The sequence below is a fragment of the Pristiophorus japonicus genome, chromosome 2 (genome assembly GCF_044704955.1).
Source record: "Pristiophorus japonicus isolate sPriJap1 chromosome 2, sPriJap1.hap1, whole genome shotgun sequence".
Taxonomy (NCBI): Eukaryota; Metazoa; Chordata; class Chondrichthyes; family Pristiophoridae; genus Pristiophorus; species Pristiophorus japonicus.
The window spans coordinates 104,468,212-104,488,143 of record NC_091978.1 but is presented as its reverse complement, the minus strand read 5'-3'; the positions used below and the strand labels follow the sequence as shown (position 1 = coordinate 104,488,143).

The following is a 19,932-nucleotide window of genomic DNA, read 5'->3' as shown; positions in this document are numbered from 1 at the left end:
CAACAGTGGAGTCACCTTAAAATGCTAATTTTATAATAGGCTTTTCCAGTCAAATGAGTATGCTGTTTATTCTTTTGTCCAATCTACCACTATGATTAGTTTATAATATTGGGCTTTGGTAGATTACATTTAATCTCTTAGCTTTGATAGGCCACAGTTTTATTCATTCCTCTAATTAAATTAGTAAAGAGGACAATGTTTTGAGACTTTTTTTTATTCGTTCACAGGATGTGGGCATTGCTGGCAAGGGCCAGCATTTATTGCCCATCCCTAATTGTCCTTGAGTGGCAGTTCAAAGTCAACCACATTGCTGTGGGTCTGGAGTTGACCTGACGGGCCCTCGCCTACTATATCTGTCTCCAAACTTAGACAACAGTCCGTCGATGCTCCAGCCCGACTCCATCCTGAACCTGGCTATACCTTCCACGATTTGCCCTGCCCAGACCATCGTGGTGGCGGTGTGGCTCTCATCACCAAATCACTACTCGGTCTGTCCCCCCCACTCTTCTGGCACTTTCTCCTCCTTTGAGCATCTCACCTTGTTCCACCCCTCTCACCTCATTTAAAATTCCCATTCTCTACCGCCCACCCAAGAACAATAAAAATGTTATCACCGAGATACCTTCACTGCTTTCCTCCATCAGCCTCTGCACCTAACATGATTTCATCCTCCATATCAATTCATCGTGCTCTCTCTTCTCTGAGTTCACTAGCCTCTCATCCTCCCTTAATCACTCTATCCATGTAAATTCCCCAACATATATTCATGGTCACCCCCTTGACCTTTCCATCTCTCATGGCCTCGCTAATCCCACCGTATCAATCGCAGATAATGCCATCTCTGACCACTTCCTTGTATCGTTCTCCACCCACATCCCCTTTCTACTCCCCTCCACCCCTACTTCTTTCTGTGTCCAGCCCTGGAAAAAAAACTCTCTCCCAACTCTCAACTGCACCAGCCTTTGGCCCTCCATTCACCATGACTTTTCTGCAGCTACCGATCTGCTCAACCACATCCTCACCACCATCTTTGATGTCCTAGTCCCTATTAAAACCATTACTCTCTCTCACCCTGGCCATTCCCCCTGGTATGGCCCTCACCTTCACTCCTTCAAGACAAGGGACACTGACTTGAATGGATATGGCGGACAACTGGTTGAACCATTCATCACCAGATCTGTCTGGACCACATAAAGCATTATCGGGTCCTGCTCTCGTCTGCCAAAACTGCTCACTGTTCCAGGATCATTTTGAAATGCAAAGAAATACCCTGACTTCTATTCTCTACTACTAACTGTCTTCTTAAACCCCTCTCCCCAGTCTTCTCCACCCTCACCTCCAACAATAAGTGTGAGGAGCTCATGGACTTCTTTGTCTCTAAGATTGAGACCATCCATCCAGTTGCCTCTGCCACTTCCCTTCCCACTGGGCCAAACTTCCTCTGAGGTTCCCCCCTGCCCTAGCCCTGAACTCGCTTCTTTTCCCACTTTCTCTCCGATCACCCCTCTTGACCTCTCCACGCTCATCTTGTCCATGAGATCCACTTCCTGCTCCCTTGATCCTATTCCCACTAAACTGCTGGCCACCCAACTTCTTTTTCTGGCTCCCACATTAACTGACATTATTAATGGTTTGCTCTTATCAGGTACTCTCCCCTTCGCCTTCGAATCGGCCATCATCACATGAAGTACTGCCACAGAGGGGACTATGGAAAAGCATTTTTTTGAGACTCGGTCCACGTCTAATTCCCACTAAACAGCTGATCACCCAACTTCCTTTTGTGAAATGCGCTATATAAATACAAGACTTTATTTTTCTGGCTCCCATATTAGCTGACACTGTTAACGTTTCTCTCTCCTCAGGTACTGTCCCGCTCTCCTTCGAATCTGCCGTCATTGCCCCTCTCCACAAAAAAAACAACTCTTGACCCCTCTGTCCTTGCAAACTACCACTCTATCTCCAACCTCCCTTTCCTCTTCAAAGTCCTTGAACATTTTGTCACCTCCCAAATCCGTGCCCATCTTTCCCGCAACTCCAGCTTTGAATCCCTCCAATCCGGTTTCCAGCCCTGCAACAGTACCGAGACGGCTCTCAGCAAAGTCTCAAATTACATCTTTTGTGACCGTGACAAAGATAAACTATCCCTCCTCGTCCTTCTCGACCTGTCTGCAGCCTTTGACTCGGTTGACTACTCTATTCTCCTCCAAAGCATCTCCACCATCGTCCAGCTGGGTGGGACTACACTTGCCTGATTCCGTTGCCAGAAAATCACCTGCAATGGCTTCTCTTCCCACTCCCGCATCGTTACCTCGACTGTCCCCCAAGGATCTATCCTTGGCCCCCTCCTATTTTTCAGCTATCTACTGCCCCTTCTCGACATTATTCGAAAACACAGAGTCAGTTTCCAATTACACTGATGACACCCAGTTCTACCTCACCACCACTTCTCTCGACCCCTCTACAGTCTCTAAATTGTCAGACTGCTTGACCGACATCCAGTACTGGATGAGCAGAAATGTTTTCCAATTAAATATTGGGAAGACTGAAGCCATTGTTTTCGGTCCCCGCCACAAACTCTGTTCCCTAGCCACCGTACTCCATCGCTCTCCCTAGCATCTGTCTGAGGCTGAACCAGACTGTTCAAAACCTAAATATCATATTTGACCCTGAAATAAGCTTCTGGCCACATATCTGCAGCATATGTGCATGAAACACAAAAGGATAGTATGCAGGTACAGCAAGTGATCAGGAAGACCAATGGAATCCTGGTCTTTATTGCAAAGGGGATGGAGTATAAAAGCAGAAAAGTCTTGCTACAGTTATACAGAGTATTGGTGAGGCCACACCTGGAACACTGCGTGCAGTTTTGGTTTCCATATTTACGAAAGGATAAACTTGCTTTGGAGGCAGTTCAGAGAAGGTTCACAAGGTTGATTCCGGAGATGAGGGGGTTGACTTATGAGAAAAGGTTGAGTAGATTGGGCTTCCACTCATTGGAATTCAGAAGAATGAGAGGTGATCTTATCGAAACGTATAAGATTATGAGGGGGCTTGACAAGGTGGATGCAGAGAAGATGTTTCCACTGATGGGGTAGACTAGAACTAGAGGGCATGATCTTAGAATAAGAGGTCGCCCATTTAAAACTGAGATGAGGAGAAATTTCTTCTGAGGGTTATAAATCTGTGGAATTCGCTGCCTCAGAGAGCTGTGGAAGCTGGGACATTGAATAAATTTAAGACAGAAATAGACAGTTTCTTAAATAATAAGGGGATAAGGGGTTATGGGGAGTGGGCAGGGAAGTGGAGCTGAGTCCATGATCAGATCAGCCATATGGCCTACTCCTGTTCCTATTTCATATGTTCTTATAACTAAGACCGCCTATTTCCACCTCCATAACACTGCCCGTTTATAAGAACATAAGAATTAGGAACAGGAGTAAGCCATCTAGCCCCTCGAGCCTGCTCTGCCATTCAAAAAGATCATGGCTGATCTGTCCGTGGACTCAGCTCCACTTACCCGCCCGCTCCCCATAACCCTTAATTTCCTTATTGGTTAAAAATCTATCTATCTGTGATTTGAATACATTCAATGAGCTAGCCTTAACTGCTTCCTTGGACAGAAAAGTCCACAGATTCACAACCCCCTGGGAGAAGAAATTCCTTCTCAACTCGGTTTTAAATTGGCTCCCCCGTATTTTGAGGCTGTGCTCCCGAGTTCTAGTCTCCCCGACCAGTGGAAACAACCTCTCTGCCTCTATCTTGTCTATCCCTTTCATTATTTTAAGTGTTTCTATAAGATCTCCCCTCATCCTTCTGAACTCCAACGAGTAAAGACCCAGTCTACTCAATCTATCATCATAAGGTAACCTCCTCATCTCCAGAATCAGCCTAGTGAATTGTCTCTGTACTCCCTCCAAAGCTAGTAGATCCTTCCTTAAGTAAGGTGACCAAAACTGCATGCAGTACTCCAGGTGCGGCCTCACCAATACCCTGTACAGTTGCAGCAGGACCTCCCTGCTTTTGTACTCCATCCCTCTCGCAATGAAGGCCAACATTCCATTCGCCTTCCTGATTACCTGCTGCACCTGCAAACTAACTTTTTGGGATTCATGTACAAGGACCCCCAGGTCCCTCTGCACCGCAGCATGTTGTAATTTCTCCCCATTCAAATAATATTCCCTTTTGCTGGTTTTTTTCCCAAGGTGGATGACTTCACATTTTCCGATATTGTATTCCATCTGCCAAACCTTAGCCCATTCTCCTAACCTATCTAAATCTCTTTGCAGACTCTGTGTCCTCTACACAACCCGCTTTCCCACTAATCTTTGTGTCATCTGCAAATGTTGTTACACTACACTATGTCCCCTCTTCCAGGTCATCTATGTATATTGTAAACAGTTGAGGTCCCAGCACCGATCCCTGTGGCACACCACTAACCACCGATTTCCAACCCAAAAAGGACCCATTTATCCCGACTCTCTGCTTTCTGTTAGCCAGCCAATTCTCGATCCATGCTAATACAGTTCCGCTGACTCGTTATATCCTCAAAGAATTCCATTAAATTAGTTAAACATGATTTCCCCTTCATGAATCCATGTTGCGTCTGCTTGATTGCACTATTCCTATCTAAATGTCCCGCTATTTCTTCCTTAATGATAGCTTCAAGCATTTTCCCCACTACAGATGTTAAACTAACCGGTCTATAGTTGCCTGCCTTTTGTCTGCCATCCTTTTTTAAACAGAGGCGTTACATTAGCTGCTTTCCAATCTGCTGGTATCTCCCCAGAGTCCAGAGAATTTTGGTAGATTATAACGAATGCATCTGCTATAACTTCCGCCATCTCTTTTAATACCCTGGGATGCATTTCATCCAGACCAGGGGACTTGTCTACCTTGAGTCCCATTAGCCTGTCCAGCACTACCTCCCTAGTGATAGTGATTGTCTCAAGGTCCTCCCTTCCCACATTCCCGTGACCAGCAATTTTTGGCATGGTTTTTGTGTCTTCCACTGTGAAGACCGAAGCAAAATAATTGTTTACGGTCTCAGCCATTTCCACATTTCCCATTATTAAATCCCCCTTCTCATCTTCTAAGGGACCAACATTTACTTTAGTCACTCTCTTCCGTTTTACATATCGGTAAAAGCTTTTACTATCTGTTTTTATGTTTTGTGCAAGTTTACTTTCGTAATCTATCTTTCCGTTCTTTATTGCTTTCTTAGTCATTCTTTGCTGTCGTTTAAAATTTTCCCAATCTTCTAGTTTCCCACTAACCTTGGCCACCTTATATGCATTGGTTTTTAATTTGATACTCTCCTTTATTTCCTTGGTTATCCACGGCTGGTTATCCCTTCTCTTACCACCCTTCTTTTTCATTGGAAATAAGTTTGTAATTAAAAACAATGCCCCTGTCTCAGCTCATCTGCTGTTGAAGCCCTCATCCATGTCTTTGTTACCTCTAGACTTAACTATTCCAACGCACTCCTGGCTGGCCTCCCAAATTGTACCATACGTAAACTTGAGGTCAGCCAAATCTCGGCTGCCCGTGCACCAAGTCCCGCTCACACATCACTTCTGTGCTCACTGACCTTCATTGGCTGCTGGTTAAGCAAAGCCTCAATTTCAAAATTCTCATTCTTGTTTTCAAATCCTTCCATGGCCTCACCCCTCCCCATCTCTGTAATCTCCTTCAGCCCCACAACCCCCCCGAAATATCTGCGCTCCTCAAATTCTGCCCTCTTGAGCATCCCTGATTGTAATTGCTCAACCATTGGTGGCCATACCTTCAGCTGCCTAGGCCCTAAGCTTTGGAACTGCCTCCCTTAGCCTCTCCGCCTCACTACCTCTCTTTCCTTCTTTAAGATCCTCCTTATAACCTACCTCTTTGACTAAGCTTTGGGTCATCTGTCCTAATTTCTCGAGCTGTGTGGCTCGTATCAAATTTTTGTCTTATAACACCCTTATGAAGCACCTTGGGATGTTTTACTATGTTAAAGGTGCTATATAAATACAAGTTGTTGTTGTTGTTGATCACAGTCAGTAAGGCCGTTAGTTTCAAAGTCTGCTGGATGAGCCATTACCCCAGAGACAATAGAAGCTCGAGATGAGATTGGCGACAGAAATAAGAGGGACCCAAGCATCGTCTGTATGCATCATCATTATGATTGAGTAGGTAGTATGGGGGAGGGGGGGGGTATGGGAGAAAACGAGATTGGACAAATTCTGCTGCAAGTTTCTGTTTGTGGGGTATAACCAGGAGGCTTGGAACCACACTCAGTGTAAAAGATTCAACCGCGAGCACATGCAGGGTGAACAATTGCTAGAAACTAAAGATATCTAAAAACGTATATGATTATACGACTAAAACTGTGACGCAAAGAATGCTGTGTTTAAAAGGTTGTGTTCGAATTGGAGACGTCAAGTCTTCTCAGACTAGAAAAATGCTTAGAAGTACTAATGTTTTGGTTTCCTGCGGAGAGTGTAGTATTATGTACTATATACAATCTCCCTGTTGCTAAGTGATTACCTGTTGTTTTTAAGTTAAGACTTGAAAGTTGTTTATGTATTTTATGTATTATGCTAAGGTAGGAATTGAAGTTAGCTTAACAGAACTGCTTGCGAAGATAATGAAAGGAAGTTGGGGAAGTTAGCATAAACAGAAAGCAGTTTGCTAGGTCATAAAGGAGGTAATGACCGGTTGATGTGAGAAAGCTCTGCTTTGGGCCTCATAGTTGAATGGGTGAAGGACTAGGCCTTGTATTGATTATACCCCAGAGGATAGGGACAAGAGAAATAAGACATATTCTCAAAGGAAGGACCCTGAGAAAGTATAAACAGAAGACATGTGGACAAGTTCATGAGATATTTTTAAGGTGGGCTTTGTTTCGAGAATCAAGACAAAGAACTTGAAGCTCCATTGGGTATTGAGTTTTTGGGGGAACCTGTATAGGTTAAAAGGTCTTGTCAATATCCCCTTTCAGACCCTTCTCTAAAAATAGATTAAAAGTAATCTCCTGAAAGCTTGTCCTCACAGTCGGAGCAAGAGAGAGCAGGAGACTCTAGATGAAAGGAAGAGAAGCCGGTCAGAGAATTGCTCATGTGTGTCAACCGGCTGTCCGATCGGATCGGTATCAGCTACTTGTCATGGTCGTTAAACACAATATACCCACCATATTGGTTTGCACTCGAACCTGATTATTTAAAGTGACCAGAGATAGCCATAGAGAGGTTATTTCTAACACAAGGATTAACTGAAGAGGGAACGTGGAACAGGACTTCACAATTTCTACCCAAGGATTAACAGAGTAATGTAATTCTCAGCTGTTCCTTGTAAACTGCTGCTCAAATACTGTAATATCTAATATTAAATAAAAACCACGACTGTTATCAATATGGTGTCAGCTTCAGACAATTGGAAAGAGTCCAAAAAGGACTATAGCAGATTAAAATTCTTACTGTTTAATTCAGCACATGAGGGAGAAAGGAATACAAGGATATGTTGATGGGGTTAGATGAAGAGAGAGAAGGCTCATATGGAACATAAACACCAGCATACACCAGTTAGGCTGAATAGCCTGTTTCTGTTCTGTAAACTCGATGAAACACGACAATGTAACTCGATGTAAGCAGTCCATCTAACAGTTAAGTCATCTGTCCTTGAAGTGGCAGTTTGCGTATTAGCTAGCAATGTGCAGACCATCTCATTAACATAAATTCCTGGTTTTAAATTGAATATCTCTAGTCAATATCTTTGAAATATTATATATATCCACGTCATTTTTAAATATCTCCCACTGCTAGTCAGCTGTTTGCACCAATGAATTAATCTGAGAGCTAAGGTTTTGCTGGAGACAAGGGAGGGAGCAGTTGAGTAGATCGATGGCTGCAGAAGAATCTCCGGCGGGTCCGCGGGTATGTTCGGTGGCATGTCAGGTTTATTTTTTAACAGCACATTGGGACCCCGCTGCCATACGCCTTTCCCAAATGCCGGGTCTGTCAACGCTGAGCAGACCGGAAACGCAGCGGCGGGGGAGGCAATTCAGGTCGTTATGACCTTGTTAACAGAGGATTAAGAACTATTTTCAGCTCACCTTCAGAGTTTATCAGAGTTTCACTTTCCAAGCTCACAAGCTGTTGCTCACTGCATTTGGAAGACAGATTGATCTTTATGCAGGTTGCAAGTGTTTGAAGTATCTCTCACCATTGACGATTGCTTCTCTCATCTTAAGTTCACCTGCCATCTATTACATCAGCATTGGTGCCCTTGAAGCTATCTCACCTTGGTCCTCAGAATCCCACCACGATTATCCCCAACACCAGCAGCACCAGGCACACCAGCATCACCAATAACAACACCAAACTTCTCCGCAATCAACTGATGCTGCACAGGACACAGGGCATTAGCTGCTGACCACATTGCTGCCCGGGAGGCCAGGAATGGCACCACCCCACTCCAGCACCATAAAGTATCCCTACAACGCCAAGCCATTCCTTTCATACGCATCACCATTGTGGGGGGTACCGCTATGTCTCACCATTCACTGCAACTCACTGAGCCACTTCCACAGATCTGTCCAAGAACACAAAGTGTTGAAAATAAAGGTTTCAATGTTTGACACCACATTAACAGAAACTTTACATGAACATTGCTTAACGCTCCTAAGTGCCTACCCTTGTGTGTTGTTAGTTGGTATGATTCCACTAGGATGAGGGTGAGTGTGAGGGGTGGCTAGTGAGATGGGGAAGTGATAATGTAGATAGAGAAGGATGGAGAGGATGCAAGGTAAGTTGGTGTAAGGATGTGCAGGAGTAGGGTAGGGAAGGCAGAGTGATGGGGTGTGATGAGTGGCACAGCAGGATGAGGTTGAGTGTGGCTTTGTATTAACGTTTCATGATCTACTGAGATCATTGAAAGGTTTGCACCCCTGCAGCCAGGTCCTCCTGACGACATCCCTGCTTGTGTCCTCCTGCGCATTGTGTGACCAGGCTGCGTAGGACTTCTGGGGAGGTCTCTTCCACCCATTGGAAGAGAAGAGAACCTCCCTGCGTGCTGTGACTCCCTCCAAAAGCCTGTGGAGGGAGTCATGGCAGAGCTTGCATGCAGCCGTGCACCTTTGTGCGGTGTTTGTCAGTGTTTGCAGCACCTCAATACTGTAGAATACTGACAGCACAACTGTCAAAATCAAGTTGGCCATGGTCCCTTGAAGGAAAACGGCTGATGACACGTCGCCAAATAACATCATCAGACCCGCTTCCTTCAATTGGTAGGAGGGGGAGTGGGGATAGAGTTTTTTTCCAGGATTGAACAGATGTAAGTGGGGTTTTTAAAGGATAGAGGGATGTAGATCGTGAGGGACACAAGATAAGAAAAGTGTGCAAATGGCAGTAACAAAAAAACTGAAAAAATCTGGAGAATTTTAAACCCCCCCCCCCCCCCCAAAATGGGTGGGTTTGGATTGAGTGGAAAGTAAAAATATTAAAAATCTCAAAACTGAACCCAATCCGCCTCGAACCCGCCCACTTCCAGTTTTAACGGAGGCGGGACGGGGGAGGGGCGGCAGCCAACCAAACCACTCCCAGGAGGCGGGTCACTCATTTAAATATTTTAATAAGGCGTGCCTCAAAGTTTATCTCTCTTCCAATTTTAACGCTGGCCAGCCAGGATTCCCAGGCCTCGGGAAACCCGGCAGCTGAAGGGAGGCGAGAACAGCTGCAAGGTAGAGATAACACAGCTTGCGGGCCAGGACGAGGAGTGCTTCCTACCGGCCCCACAAGAAACCTGTTAACCTCCCCAGTGATGAGGCAACCCCTCTCACCACCGCAATCCAATGTCATCCCGATGTGCTCTACAGTCAGCGATCTCCTCCCGGGGTCTCCCCCATGTCAATAAAAGGAAAAGGAGGTGGGGTAGCATTGCTGGTTAAGGAGCAAATTAAGGCAATAGTTCGGAAGGACATTAGCTTGGATGATGTGGAATCTATATGGGTAGAGCTGCAGAATACCAAAGGGCAAAAAACGTTAGTGGGAGTTGTGTACAGACCTCCAAACAGTAGTAGTGATGTTGGGGAGGGCATCAAACATGAAATTAGGGGTGCGTGCAATAAAGGTGCAGCAGTTATAATGGGTGACTTTAATATACAAATAGATTGGGTTAAACAAACTGGAAGCAATACGGTAGAGGAGGATTTCCTGGAGTGCATAAGGGATGGTTTTTTAGACCAATATGTCGAGGAACCAATTAGGGGGGAGGCCATCTTAGACTGGGTGTTGTGTAATGAGAGAGGATTAATTAGCAATCTCGTTGTGCGAGGCCCCTTGGGGAAGAGTGCCCATAATATGGTGGAATTCTGCATTAGGATGGAGAATGAAACAGTTAATTCAGAGACCATGGTCCAGAACTTAAAGGATAACTTTGAAGGTATGAGGCGTGAATTGGCTAGGATAGATTGGCGAATGATACTGAAGGGGTTGACTGTGGATGGGCAATGGCAGACATTTAGAGACCGCATGGATGAACTACAACAATTGTACATTCCTGTCTGTCGTAAAAATAAAAAAGGGAAGGTGGCTCAACCGTGGCTATCAAGGGAAATCAGGGATAGCATTAAAGCCAAGGAAGTGGCATACAAATTGGCCAGAAATAGCAGAGAACCCGGGGACTGGGAGAAATTTAGAACTCAGCAGAGGAGGACAAAGGGTTTGATTAGGGCAGGGAAAATGGAGTACGAGAAGAAGCTTGCAGGGAACATTAAGACGGATTGCAAAAGTTTCTATAGATATGTAAAGAGAAAAAGGTTAGTAAAGACAAACGTAGGTCCCCTGCAGTCAGAATCAGGGGAAGTCATAACGGGGAACAAAGAAATGGCGGACCAATTGAACAAGTACTTTGGTTCGGAATTCACTGAGGAGGACACAAACAACCTTCCGGATATAAAAGGGGTCGGAGGGTCTAGTAAGGAGGAGGAACTGAGGGAAATCCTTATTAGTCGGGAAATTGTGTTGGGGAAATTGATGGGATTGAAGGCCGATAAATCCCCAGGGCCTGATGGACTGCATCCCAGAGTACTTAAGGAGGTGGCCTTGGAAATAGTGGATGCATTGACAGTCATTTTCCAACATTCCATTGACTCTGGATCAGTTCCTATGGAGTGGAGGGTAGCCAATGTAACCCCACTTTTTAAAAAAGGAGGGAGAGAGAAAACAGGGAATTACAGACCGGTCAGCCTGACATCGGTAGTGGGTAAAATGATGGAATCAATTATTAAGGATGTCATCGCAGTGCATTTGGAAAGAGGTAATATGATAGGTCCAAGTCAGCATGGATTTGTGAAAGGGAAATCATGCTTGACAAATCTTCTGGAATTTTTTGAGGATGTTTCCAGTAGAGTGGACAAGGGAGAACCAGTTGATGTGGTATATTTGGACTTTCAGAAGGCTTTCGACAAGGTCCCACACAAGAGATTAATGTGAAAAGTTAAAGCACATGGGATTGGGGGTAGTGTGCTGACATGGATTGAGAACTGGTTGTCAGACAGGAAGCAAAGAGTAGGAGTAAATGGGGACTTTTCAGAATGGCAGGCAGTGACTAGTGGGGTACCGCAAGGTTCTGTGCTGGGGCCCCAGCTGTTTACACTGTACATTAATGATTTAGACGAGGGGATTAAATGTAGTATCTCCAAATTTGCGGATGACACTAAGTTGGGTGGCAGTGTGAGCTGCAAGGAGGATTCTATGAGGCTGCAGAGCGACTTGGATAGGTTAGGTGAGTGGGCAAATGCATGGCAGATGAAGTATAATGTGGATAAATGTGAGGTTATCCACTTTGGTGGTAAAAACAGAGAGACAGACTATTATCTGAATGGTGACAGATTAGGAAAAGGGCAGGTGCAAAGAGACCTGGGTGTCATGGTACATCAGTCATTGAAGGTTGGCATGCAGGTACAGCAGGCGGTTAAGAAAGCAAATGGCATGTTTGCCTTCATAGGGATGGGATTTGAGTACAAGGGCAGGGAGGTGTTGCTACAATTGTACAGGGCCTTGGTGAGGCCACACCTGGAGTATTGTGTACAGTTTTGGTCTCCTAACCTGAGGAAGGACATTCTTGCTATTGAGGGAGTGCAGCGAAGGTTCACCAGACTGATTCCCGGGATGGCGGGACTGACCTATCAAGAAAGACTGGATCAACTGGGCTTGTATTCACTGGAGTTCAGAAGAATGAGAGGGGACCTCATAGAAACGTTTAAAATTCTGACGGGGTTAGACAGGTTAGATGCAGGAAGAATGTTCCCAATGTTGGGGAAGTCCAGAACCAGGGGACACAGTCTAAGGATAAGGGGGAAGCCATTTAGGACCGAGATGAGGAGGAATTTCTTCACCCAGAGAGTGGTGAACCTGTGGAATTCTCTACCACAGAAAGTTGTTGAGGCCAATTCACTAAATATATTCAAAAAGGAGTTAGATGAAGTCCTTACTACTAGGGGAATCAAGGGGTATGGTGAGAAAGCAGGAATGGGGTACTGAAGTTGCATGTTCAGCCATGAACTCATTGAATGGCGGTGCAGGCTAGAAGGGCCGAATGGCCTACTCCTGCACCTATTTTCTATGTTTCTATGTTTCCATGGGCCCCCAGTAATCTTCTCGAGATAGTTACACATAAATCCAATAGGGAAATAAGGAGAAATTGCTTTACACAGAGAGTGATTAGAATGTGGACCTTGATACCATAGGAAATGGTTGAGACAAATAGTTTAGATGCTTGCAAAAAGAAACTAGACGAGTACATTGGAGAAAAAGGAATAGATATGCTGAAAGGCTGAGATGAAGTAGATGTAATAGGAGACGACTCGTGTGAAGTATAAACACCAATGCAGACTAGTTGGGCCGAATGGCTTGTTTCTGTGCTGTACATTCTACACAATTCTGTGTAATTGTCTAGACATTGAAAGTGATGAATCTACTCTTTTGCTGTCTAATTTTGACTCAGTTGAAAAACAACTACCCAAAATGGATTAATCAAGTTTGGAGATTCATAAAGAGAGTTGTGTATTAACATGGGACTGAACTAAGTAGCAAAGTGTTAGACCAACATTAACACATTTATGCACCATGATTGTCAATTTCACCAAGAAGCCACCTATCATTTTCAAATTAAGAGTTGCGTAGAAGTCATGGCTTGCAATTTACAACGGGGACAATATTGCTCTGCAATGCAATCGTGACAACATCCATTTCAAAGCTGTGGAGTGACAACATCTAATGATTTTATAGTAGTCAATATGCAAAATAATTACTGGTTCTAAGACAAATTTTCTAACATAATGAATGAATAGAAGGGACATGGACTTTTTATGGTATCGGGTCTCTGGAAATGCTTTGTGCAGGTGAGTTAATATTACCGCGGTGAAACATATAGCAAAGTTCACAACCCATCTCCATGGTGTGGCTGAAATAATCTTTCTAAGTTTCCAAAGGGTGGATTGAATACATGCACCCAACCCCAATAATCAGACGCCCCCACTCCCGGTAATCGGACCACCCCCCCCACTCCCGATAATAAGGACATAAGAAATAGGGACAGGAGTAGGCCATACGGCCCCTCGAGCCTGCTCCGCCATTCAATAAGATCATGGCTGATTTGATCATGGACTCAGCTCCACTTCCCCGTCCGCTCCCCATAACCCCTTATCCCCTTATCGTTTAAGAAACTGTCTATTTCTGTCTTAAATTTATTCAATGTCCCAGCTTCCACAGCTCTCTGAGGCAGCGAATTCCACAGATTTACAACCCTCAGAGAAGAAATTTCTCCTCATCTCTGTTTTAAATGGGCAGCCCCTTATTCTAAGATCATGCCCTCTAGTTCTAGTCCCCATCAATGGAAACATCCTCTATGCATTCACCTTGTCAAGCCCCCTCATAATCTTATACATTTTGATAAGATCACCTCTCATTCTTCTGAATTCCAATGAGTAGAGACCCAACCTACTCAACCTTTCCTCTTAAGTCAACCCCCTCATCCCTGGAATCAACCTAGTGAACCTTCTCTGAACTGCCTCCAAAGCAAGTATATCCTTTTGTAAATATGGAAACCAAAACTGCAAGCAGTATTCCAGGTGTGGCCTCACCAATACATTATATAGCTGTAGCAAGACTTCTCTGCTTTTATACTCCATTCCCTTTGCAATAAAGGCCAAGAAACCATTGGCCTTCCTGAGCACTTGCTGTACCTGCATACTATCCTTTTGTGTTTAATACACAAGTACCCCCAGGTCCTGCTGTATTGCAGCACTATGCAATCTTTCTCCATTTAAATAATAACTTGCTCTTTGATTTTTTTCTGCCAAAGTGCATGACCTCACACTTTCCGACATTATGCTCCATCTGCCAAATTTTTGCCCACTCACTTAGCCTGTCTATGTCCTTTTGCAGATTACTTATGTCCTCCTCACACATTGCTTTTGCTCCCATCTTTGTATCGTCAGCAAACTTGGCTACGTTACACTCAGTCCCTTCTTCCAAGTCGTTAAAATAGATTGTAAATAGTTGGAATCCCAGCACTGATCCCTGCGGCACCCCACTAGTTACAGGTTGCCAACCAGAGAATGAACCATTTATCGCGACTCTCTGTTCTTTGTAAGTTAACCAATCCTCTATCCAATATATTACCCCCACTCCCAGTAATCAGACGCACCCACTCCCAGTAATCAGACGCACCCACTCCCAGTAATCAGACATTCTCTCTCCCAGTAATCAGACATTCCCAATCCCAATAATCAGACATTCCCAATCCCAGTAATCACAGTCCCACTCCCAGTAATCAGATGCTCTCACTCCCAGTAATCAGACATTCCCAATTCCAATAATCAGACATTCTCTCTCCCAGTAATCAGACATTCCCACTTCCAGTAATCAAGACATTCCCACTCCCAGTAATCACATTCCCACTCCCAGTAATCAGACATTCCCACTCCCAGTAATCAGACATTCTATCTCCCAGTAATCACATTCCCACTCCCAGTAATCAGACATTCTATCTCCCAGTAATCACATTCCCACTCCCAGTAATCAAATTGCCACTCCCAGTAATCACATTCCCACTCCCAGTAATCAGACATTCTATCTCCCAGTAATCACATTCCCACTCCCAGTAATCAGACATTCCCAATCCCAGTAATCACAGTCCCAATCCCAGTAATCACAGTCCCACTCCCAGTAATCAGATGCTCTCACTCCCAGTCATCAGACATTCCCACTCCCAGTAATCACATTCCCACTCCCAGTAATCAGACATTCTATCTCCCAGTAATCAGACATTCCCACTCCCAGTAATCAGACATTCTATCTCCCAGTAATCACATTCCCACTCCCAGTAATCAAATTGCCACTCTCAGTAATCACATTCCCACTCCCAGTAATCAGACATTCTCTCTCCCAGTCATCAGACATTCCCACTCCCAGTCATCAGACATTCCCACTTCCAGTAATCAAGCCATTCCCACTCCCAGTAATCACATTCCCACTCCCAGTAATCAGACATTCCCACTCCCAGTAATCAGACATTCTATCTCCCAGTAATCACATTCCCACTCCCAGTAATCAGACATTCTATCTCCCAGTAATCACATTCCCACTCCCAGTAATCAAATTGCCACTCCCAGTAATCACATTCCCACTCCCAGTAATCAGACATTCTATCTCCCAGTAATCACATTCCCACTCCCAGTAATCAGACATTCCCAATCCCAGTAATCACAGTCCCAATCCCAGTAATCACAGTCCCACTCCCAGTAATCAGATGCTCTCACTCCCAGTCATCAGACATTCCCACTCCCAGTAATCACATTCCCACTCCCAGTAATCAGACATTCTATCTCCCAGTAATCAGACATTCCCACTCCCAGTAATCAGACATTCCCACTCCCAGTAATCAGACATTCTATCTCCCAGTAATCACATTCCCACTCCCAGTAATCAAATTGCCACTCTCAGTAATCACATTCCCACTCCCAGTAATCATTCTCTCTCCCAGTCATCAGACATTCCCACTCCCAGTCATCAGACATTCCCACTCCCAGTAATCAGACATTCTATCTCCCAGTAATCAGACATTCCCACTCCCAGTAATCAGACATTCTATCTCCCAGTAATCACATTCCCACTCCCAGTAATCAAATTGCCACTCCCAGTAATCACATTCCCACTCCCAGTAATCAGACATTCTATCTCCCAGTAATCACATTCCCACTCCCAGTAATCAGACATTCCCACTCCCAGTAATCACACACTCCCATTCCCAGTAATCAGACATTCCTGCTCCCAATAATCACATTCCCACTCCCAGTAATCAGACATTCTATCTCCCAGTAATCACATTCCCACTCCCAGTAATCAGACATTCTATCTCCCAGTAATCACACGCTCCCATTCCCAGTAATCACATTCGCACTCCCAGTAATCAGACATTCTATCTCCCAGTAATCACATTCCCACTCCCAGTAATCAGACATTCCCACTCCCAGTAATCACATTTCCACTCCCAGTATCAGACATTCCCATTCCCAGTAATCAGACATTCCCACTCCCAATAATCAGATATTCCCACTCCCAGTAATCATACATTCCCACTCCCAGTAATCATATTTCCATTCCCAGTAATCATACGCTCCCACTCCCAGTAATCAGACATTCCCATTCCCAGTAATCACACACTCCCATTCCCAGTAATCAGACATTCCCATTCCCAGTAATCAGACATTCCCACTCCCACCCTTCCTCCAGAGAACTCTCTCGCGCCGAATGCTGGGTTCTGGAGATGAAACTCCGCCCAGATGCCGGCGCCCGCGGCAGGAAGCGCAACAATTGAAGTTGCGATGTGGTTTAAGGTGTGGTTAATGCCTGGGTCTCATTTTCTTTCTCCATTAAGTTACAGTTCACCCGCAAATTAGGTTGGACGGCAGCATTTCGCTATTTAGAAAAAAAGAACTGGTTCGTTGCCTCATGACAACACCCGCATTAATTGTTTACCAAACCTGCGACATGATGTAGGTTTTCACCTTACACGGCTCTTTATTCGTTTATATATCGATAATAAAAATTGCTGAGTAAATACAGAAGGTCTGAACCGCACTGACTCATTCCTTGTTCTCACAAAGACCTGTTGTCTATTTATTTGTCAGCATCATTGCAACAATGAACAACCAACTCAGTATGTTTTAAAACATTAAATTAAATCTAAGAGTTTATTTTTACTAAATCTGGATGTAGGCTGTAGGAATATATTTGAAGGTGCTCTGATCAACAGCAACGTGTTTTCTTACTGCACGACAAGAAATAGCACAGTACAGTACAGAGTCTAACAAAATCAGCATAAAAAACTCAACGACCCTGCCAAGTTACACTGACCTTTGGAAGCCGGATAACAAGCTCCCGCTCTCAGATTGTCACTGAACTTTATTACAGGAAAAGAAACAATTTACTGCAAGGTCAATTTGCCATGTGATCTCAAAGTGCAAGTATTTCTCCCGCCTCTAAAAGTATCAGCTCTTCCTGATCTCGCCCCTCCCGACTTCTAGTCCTTGCAACTCCTCCATTCTGAATTATTTTGGAAACGTTTCTGCTATTCTATTACCTATTCCGCCTCGCCCTCCTCCTTCTCCCACCTCCTCAATCTAACTCACCATATGGATTGCAACTCAGGCTGAGAATGCATTGCTTAATGAAGATGAGAACAAGTTCAGGAAAGGATCAAATACATTTGTCTGTGAATGAAGGAATGCAGGAAGAGGAAGAGGGTATGAATTTCTGTCGGTCCCCTGTGTGTATTTGATGCTCAAGTAAGGGAGGGCAAAGTGGCTGGAAATGAAAAGCATGTTTATTATCGTGCATTAGAGGACTGTACCATTTCCTTCTTCTACCATTTAGCCCGTCGAGCCCGTGCCGACCGCACTTCAGCTAGTCCCACTCCCCCTGTCCTGCCCCCGTAGCCTTGCAAATTTGCAGAGGGGGGGAGGGGGGAGTGCAACTCCAAGTACAGGATGTGAATTGCCAAAAAGGAAAATCTAGCCTACAGTTCTTAAAGACAGCATCTCCTAGTACTTTTCTCCCTTATATTTAGGTATTTCCTATTGAATGTAGTGCTTACAAATCTCATGGGTTCAAGGCGAGATTGATGGTGCCAGACACTTGCTGATCTTTAGAAGAGTACTATAGGGGCTGAAATCCAGGTGTTCCCGCTGACTTGCAAATTGGGGAAGGCAACCTCTTTTGCTTAATTTCAGTAATTGATTGCGGGTGTCAGCACCAATTAAGAGATAGCATGTGCCCTCTTTTAAAAGAGCATAACCAATAAAACCAACTTAGAATCATAGAATCGTTACAATACAGAAGGCTCTGTGCCTCATTGCGAGGAGTATTCGTAATAAGGTGGACGAATTAACTGCACAGGCAGCTATTAACGAATATGATATAATTGGGATTACGGAGACATGGCTCCAGGGTGACCAAGGCTGGGAACTCAACATCCAGGGGTATTCAACATTCAGGAAGGATAGACAAAAAGGAAAAGGAGATGGGGTAGCGTTTCAGGTTAAATAGGAAACTACCGCAATAGTATGGAAGGACATTAGCTTGGATGATGTGGAATCTGTATGGGTAGAGCTGCGGAATACCAAAGGGCAGAAAACGCTAGTGGGAGTTGTGTACAGACCACCAAACAGTAGTAGTGAGGTTGGGGACAGCATCAAACAAGAAATTAGGGATGCGTGCAATAAAGGTACAGCAGTTCTCATGGCGACTTTAATCTACATATAGATTGGGCTAACCAGACTGGTAGCAATACGGTGGAGGAGGATTTCCTGGAGTGTATTAGGGATGGTTTTTGAGACCAATAAGTCGAGGAACCAACTTGAGGGCTGGCCATCTTAGACTAGGTGATGTGTAATGAGAAAGGACTAATTAGCAATCTTGTTGTGTGAGGCCCCTTTGGGAAGAGTGACCATAATATGGTAAAATTCTTTATTAAGATGGAGAATGACACAGTTAATTCAGAGACTCGGGTCCTGAACTTAAGGAAAGGTAACTTTGATGGTATGAGACATGAATTGGCTAGAATAGACTGTTAAAGAGTTGATAGTGGATAGGCAATGGCAAACATTTAAAGGTCACATGGATGAACTTCAACAATTGTACATCCCTGCCTGGAGTAAAAACAAAATGGGGAAGGTGGCTCAACCGTGGCTAACAAGGGAAATTAAGGATAGTGTTAAATCCAAGGAAGAGGCATATAAATTGGCCATAAAAAGCAGCAAACCTGAGGGCTGGGAGAAATTTAAAATTCAGCAGAGAACAAAGGGTTTAATTAGGAGGGGGAAAATAGAGTATGAGAGGAAGATTGCTGGGAACATAGGCCTCAAGTTTCGGGGCGCGCCTAGAACGGCGCAGCCCCGACACCCACGCCCATTTTCCGTGCACAAAAGCTGTCAAAAACTCACAGAGGAATTCTCGGCCTCCCAGCAGCTTCCTTGCAGCTCCGCGGCGTGCAGAGATCAGCGGGGGGCGGGGCCAAAGCGTTGCGCCGATTTTGAAAGTGCAGGGGGGTAGGGCTAGCTTACAGCAGAAGATGTCGTGCCAGCAGCCCTGCGCATACGCGTTGGAGCGTGCACGCATGCGCAGTGTGATACAAACATTGGCACTCGGTCATTTTTAAAGGTACATGAGGAAAAGTGCTGATTTGTTTTGTGTAGCTGTGGAAAGGCTTGGGAGTGAATCATGGTGATTTTTTGTGCCTGAAGGAGTGCTTTTAGCAGCACTGTTAAAGAAATCACCTGCTGAAATCTGAGTGCTGCTTTTTGCTGCTAAACTTCCAGAACAAGTGCTGCATAGGTGCATGCAAAGTAAGGACCGTGTGTTTTGAAAAATCAGAGTGTCAATTCAATACAGA

At 44.7% G+C, this 19,932-nt stretch overlaps 1 protein-coding gene across 2 annotated transcripts in view; it reads right to left on the bottom strand.

Moving 5' to 3' along the window:
- The window catches only part of LOC139240186 (NAD(P) transhydrogenase, mitochondrial-like), a 286,175-nt gene extending 268,739 nt beyond the window's left edge, over positions 1-17,436 (bottom strand). For both annotated transcript variants that reach the window (XM_070868615.1, XM_070868624.1), the window contains exon 1: positions 17,397-17,436. The gene's annotated coding sequence lies outside the window, so the exon portion shown is untranslated. The remainder of the gene's footprint in view (positions 1-17,396) is intronic.
- Positions 17,437-19,932: the final 2,496 nt, after the last annotated feature.